Source organism: Balaenoptera ricei, chromosome 5, assembly GCF_028023285.1.
Source record: "Balaenoptera ricei isolate mBalRic1 chromosome 5, mBalRic1.hap2, whole genome shotgun sequence".
Lineage (NCBI taxonomy): Eukaryota > Metazoa > Chordata > Mammalia > Artiodactyla > Balaenopteridae > Balaenoptera > Balaenoptera ricei.
The window spans coordinates 87,733,611-87,740,056 of NC_082643.1; positions in this window are offsets into that span (position 1 = coordinate 87,733,611).

Below are 6,446 nucleotides of genomic sequence, written 5' to 3' on the forward strand. Positions count from 1 at the left end.
ATTCAAGAGGTAAATTATCCTGGTTGAGCTGACATAAGCAGATTAGCCCTTGAGAATCAGGTCTAGATATAAAAATCAGAGGCAGGGAAGAAAAAAATCACTTTTCTTTTGGCCTTGAAAAAACAAAGTACTATGTCACATGGCAGGTAACAGTGGGAGGCCTTTAAGAGCTGAATTGTTCAGTCCTACAATGGAAAGGAACTGAATTATGTCAACAATCACTGAGTTTGGAAGAAACCTATAAATATTGGATTACCACCCAGGCTGACACAGTCAGCACACAGTTTCCAGTCTGTGAGAACCTGAACAGGTTACCCAGGTAAGCTATGCCTGGACTTCTGACCTATAGACCCTATAGGATAATAAAGGGGTGTTGTTGACAGTCACTTAGTTTGTAGTAACTTTTAATGCAACTGTAGAAAACTAATACTGTGGAGATTATCAAAGTAACATTTTAGTTGATATCTCTTGCTATGGTGACCATTTGTTGTTTCACCCTTCTTTAGGTGAAGGCTTCCTAAATTTTCTTTGGTGTTTCACTTCTACCCCACCATAGGTCCATGTTACTCTGTTGGATCTAATTAACCCTTCTTCACTACAGAGCTGCATTCTGGGTTGAGCAAATGAGAGTAACATATATTTCATTCTGCAACTGTGAAGAAAGCTGCTTGTTTCTGCTGGGGTTTATAAACTGATAATATAAAAGCCTGATGATATAGGTGATCATGTTTGCCACTACAAAGGCAGATTGTACATTGAAATGAAAGCAACACAGAGCCAAAGGAGAGACTAGATATATTTGAGAAAGCTCCTGTGTCTGCTCATCCCTGAACATAAGTGTGACACTGAGAACGCCGGTTACACAGCCAATCAAATAACAAATTCATTTTTCTTAGACCATTCTGAGTTGTGTTCTATTTTGTGCAGCTGCAAGAAGCTTGACTAATAAAGAAATAATGATCCAAAAGAGAAATTGAAAATGGGAAGAATTTAGTCTGAGAATGTGAGTTCACTGGGTATGATTAGTATATGGTATACGTATCACTAGTTCCGTTAATACTCTTTCAGCAAACACTGCTAATTGATTTCTTTCCTTTGGTTCTTAGCACAATTTTAGATCCTCATTACAAATCTCCAGATTTAGCATAAAATTTGTAACATATTCCATCCCTTACATAGTTATGATAATATTCATGAATAAAGGAAAACTAGCTACCATTACTTGCCTGCTCCCTATTTTCTTAGTATTAATTAGTTTATAGACAAAATAGACTTTTTGGACAGTAAAAAGATAAGGATATCAGAAGAATATTAGGAATTATTTTATTGGTGACTAAAAGTGTCATAGTAATGTGTAAGACTTTATCATTTGTTAAAATAATTTCTCATAGTTCTATGGCAATAGATGTGCATGTTACTGAATATTATATTACAGAATTATTAAAATATCTAACAATAAAATAGAAGCAATGTATATGCTATAAATTAAAATAATCAGTCGATGGAACTTATAAGTTCCAAGTAAATTCTAATAGAGTTTCCATCATTCAAGGGAACATGTCCTTAGTTCTTCAGGTGTCAAAGGGCCATAGTCTAAGAGTTGTATCTCAGAGTTTTTGCTTTGATTACTAGGATATTAAACTGGCAGCACATGACCCAAGTCCCCCAATTTTTTTAACCTAGTCCTTACATGAAAAAAATGACACATTGATTAAAAATATGAGCTCATCTTTAGACAATAAATTAATATTTTAAATTGCAGATATACATTTACTTTCTATGCAGTTTTCATCCAATGAAGAACTCAGAGGAGATATTTATGGAAAAAATCTAAAACTGAATAATTCTGCAGAGTTGCTCACTCTTACTTTTCACTTAGTTTGCACTTAATATCATTGCAAATTAGAATAATTCCCCTACAGTCATACATATAAAATTGAAATTATTTGCATTATAAAGTCACCTTTAAATATCTTAAAAGATGATTCAAGGCAAAAGGACCCTGTTAACTCTATAAAGGGTGATAAATGAGACTGTGTGCATATTGTAATCATGTAATTGAAAGGGTGTACTAGGTCTTTGCTTGGAGGACTGTTGAATCGGGACCTTAAAATAGGAGAGAAAAATGAGAAGGGATTCTGGGAATTCAATTTGCTTGGAGGAAAAACAAGGAAAATTTAGTTAAAACAGTTATGCTTAACTGCAATTTAAAAGTGATTCCTAGATTTAAAATCTTAATGTGTAATGTGTGCTCCAATAATTCAACATATACACATTCTCCAATGCATCATTAAATATGTTAAAGTGAGTTAAAACAAAATGGATTTTTTTTAAGTTGCAATTATTAAATAATAAAAATAGCTCAAATTTTGTTAACTCTATATACACTGTCAAACCTAACTTTCCCTATTATACAAAGAGGTTGGTATTTACTACTATGTGCACCTTAGAGGTGAGAAACTGAGGCCTGATATTAAATGGGAGATAAATTATGGAATAACCTAATGGAATAAGCATGCAGTCACTAAAAATGGCATTATACAGGTATACTTAATTTATGAAAATATTTCTAATAGGTAAATAAAACAAATTAAATAATAATTATTAATGAGTTTTGACATTATGAATAAGATTTCAGTCTACTATTTTTTTATTTTCTAAATTATCTATAATTGACTTGTACATCTTTTCTAAACAGGAAAACAATTTCATTTATTATTTCATAAAAAACTGCCATGGGGATATTTTTTTAGGCATACACATAAGAGCTTTGTGCCTACTATATTCTAGGTGCCGCTTTAAGTGTTTTGTTCTTCTGTTAATTTTCTATACCTCGGAATAATTTGATGAAGTAGATACCATCAATTTTATGATTATCATAATTTTACAGTTGACAAACTAAGGCACCGAGAAGTTAAATAACTTGTTTAAGATCACAGCTAAAATGTGGCAATGGAACTTCAAACAATGAAAACACTTTTAGTCTACTTGGCTAATCCACTATCGGCCAGTACTAATACATTATCAATCTTTATCTCCACTCTGGTTTTCCAGACACTGTTTAAATCAGACTTGAATACCTGTCTTTAAAATGTTTCTTTCACACTTGCAAGTGGCAGAGTACAAAGCGGCAGTCTCTGGTTTTGGAAGCAATGTGATGCAGGACATGCTCCAACTACAAAGAAAATCTACATGAAAATTAGAATCATCATTACATTTTCTTCCTTCCTGCTGAGCTCTGCAGTCACTTATAGCATCTCAGTGGCACTGCCTAGAGGAAGGGTAATAACATCATGAGTCTAAGTTGACTGATGTCTCAGCCCTTTTAACACAATCACCCTTTCCATTACTTAAGGATTTCATTTAATATTCTCCACAGTTAGAATCATTGTAACATCAGGAGGAGGCAGAATTATCAGTTACAGATAGATATATGCTCATTTCTCAAGTTAGTTTTTTTTCTTCAAATTAAAGAGCATTTCGTATACGTGAATAGAAATGCAGACCCTATTCTGTATGTTTAAATTGATTTTGAATTTGCAGTTTAGACTCATTTCATCTCTTAGCAGGTCATTCAATCCAACTTATGATATGATTAAAAGAGCAAAATTGCCAATAAATTATAAGCCCTTGGCTTTGCAAAGTTACTTAATGTTTTATTTTTGTTCATGTTTATGAGAGCTAGTTAAATGTGAAGCTTGGTTTTGGAGCTGTTAATTTATGAAATAGAAGTCTACAGATTTTTAAAGAACAAATAGCATTGTTATCACAGAGTTAATTCACTAAAATTAAATATCATTAAACTATTACCAATTTACTGTGCAAGCATAAATAAAAAAATATTTTATGCCTGTCCAAAAGTTTAAAAGAAAATTTTTAATGGAGATATATTTTGATTAATGTCCAGAATAAATTAAAATATTAGTTCTGAGTTTACTAGTTAAAATCAATCCTCAATCAGTCAATAAACATTGAGTCAATCTTATCTTAAACACATGTTTATATGAACTTTCTCTCATAATATTAAATCTCAACTGTGCAAATAAAATACCTGAAAAATACACAAACCAAAAATTTAATTTTTGTAATTTAAGTTTAATAATTTCATTATAGATAATAATTTCTTGAAGGTTAAAATTTGCCTGTCAGTTATCTCTATTTTCAAGGAGATGAATGAAAATTTTAATTAAATAGCTAATTCCAAAAAATGACATGATATTTTATTTTAGCTCCACTAGCAATTTTCTTGAAAGTTTAAGATTAGTATCTTCAAATTATCAACCCCAATATTTGAAGTAGAAAAAATATAGCAAAAGGTAATGTTTCAAACTTGACCTAGAAAAAGTTAACTCTTTCTTAGAAGGTTTAGAATGTACTTTTGACAAGATTTAGATGTATTCATTTCATAATGAAATACCATATATAACCTTGATATTTCATCATCATACAAAATAAAACATTCTTACACGTTTCCTTGTTCAATGTTAACCGTATTATATTTTATATCATTAGCATGAATCTAAAGAGAAATTTTAAAACTGATCTAGTATAATTATAATAGATGCATATGACATTAGAAAAAGTAAGGAATATCACATTAGATTATACCAATGTTCCATTTTGCCATATTTTAACCTTTAATGGTTGGGTCAAAAACATTTGTGGGTAGGAAAAAGAGGAAGAATAAATTGGTATAAGATTAAATCAGGGAAAGAGTGAAATTATGTAAAATGAGACTTTCTTATTTGAGGAACCCACAAAAAGGTTGTTTGGTAGCCCCGTAGCCGCATATAGAAAAAAGTGAGAGTGAGTCTGCTTGCAGAAATGAAACTAATGACCACCATGGAAACAGCCAGGGCCTTACTCTATTCCAATAAATATTGAAATCAGAAGCTAAAGGCAAGTCACAGTCCCTAAAAGATGCATATTTACAACAAGGTGTCTTACCATATAATATTTATCTTTTTTCACTAATTATATCATTAGACAGAATAGACACAATAGATAAACCCTCATTGAAATGAAAATCAATTTTTCAGGTGGTCAGTCCCTTACTTTCTCATCACCTGGAATTGTCCACATGGCTGCCTCATAGCATGACATCTGGATTCTCTCTGGGTCAGTTAGAGAGGGCAAGGAAGAGAATAAGAGAGAGGGACGGTCCGAGATGAAAATTGCAGGGTTTTATAAGCTAGTCCAATAAATAATACCCTATCGCTTCTTTTATGTTTTATTTATTAGCAGTGAGACACCAAATCCAGCCCACAGGCAAGCAGAGGGAATTACGCCAGGGCATAGATACCAGGAGGTATAGATCACTGGGGGTCATTTTACAGGGTGTTTGCCACACTAATCTCTATGTCTGCTTCTACCAATCCACCTAACAAAAATCTAAGATTATGGCTCGGCATAATTTAAATCTTACACATAATGTTAGAGAAAACTGAAGAAAGAATCACAGGTGAATTATCTTATCTCTGCATTTTACAAATTAGAAAGCTGAGAACCAAAGAAGAAACAAGTTGTTTGAAGTAGAGCTAAAATGAGAATGAAGTTCTGATGGTTCTCTCCATTAAACTATCCTAAAAGTTGTCAACCTCTAAAAACTATTTTGAAATCATTTTAGATTTACTCAATAATTGTCAAGATGGTTTAATGAGTTCCCATAAAACTTTCATCCAGAATCCCCTAATACTAACATGGTCTGTAATGCTGGTAAATACTTAAAACTAATAAATTAACATTTATTAGACTTTATTCACATTTTATTAGCATTTAAATACTTTATTCAGATTTTATTATATTTTCTGCTAATGTACTTTTACTATTAAAGGATTCAGTCTAGGGTACCATAATGTGTTTTGTCATCTTATCTCCTTAGTCTACTCCTGTCTGTGACAGAATCTCAGCATTCCCTTGTTTTTCATGACCTTGACAATTTTGATGAGTTCTTGCAAAGTATTTTGTTGAATGTCCCCTGATTTGGGTTGGTCTAATATTTTCTTATAATTAGACTGGGATTATGCTTTGGGGAGGGAGTATGATACAGCAGTGGTGAAAAGATATTCTCATCACATAATATCAGATAGTATATGATACCAGCATGACTTATGACTGTTGATGTCAACCTTAATTTCTTGGTTAAGGTGGTGTCCACTAGATTTCTCCACCATAAAGTTACTGTATTTTTTCCTTTCCCCACTCTATTCCTTAAAAGCAAGTCACTATATCTAGCCCACTCTCAAGGGGAGAGGAGTAAAACTATACCTCATGGAGAGAAAAGTATCAAATAATTTGTAGATATCGGATAAAACTGCCAGATCTATTAATTAATAGTTGAGGGAAGTTATTCTGAGACTTTGCAAGTATATTGTTTCTACTTAAAATTTTTCACAGTAATTTTAGCATTCATCCAGGGACTTGTCCATAGCAATTATTACTGTCAT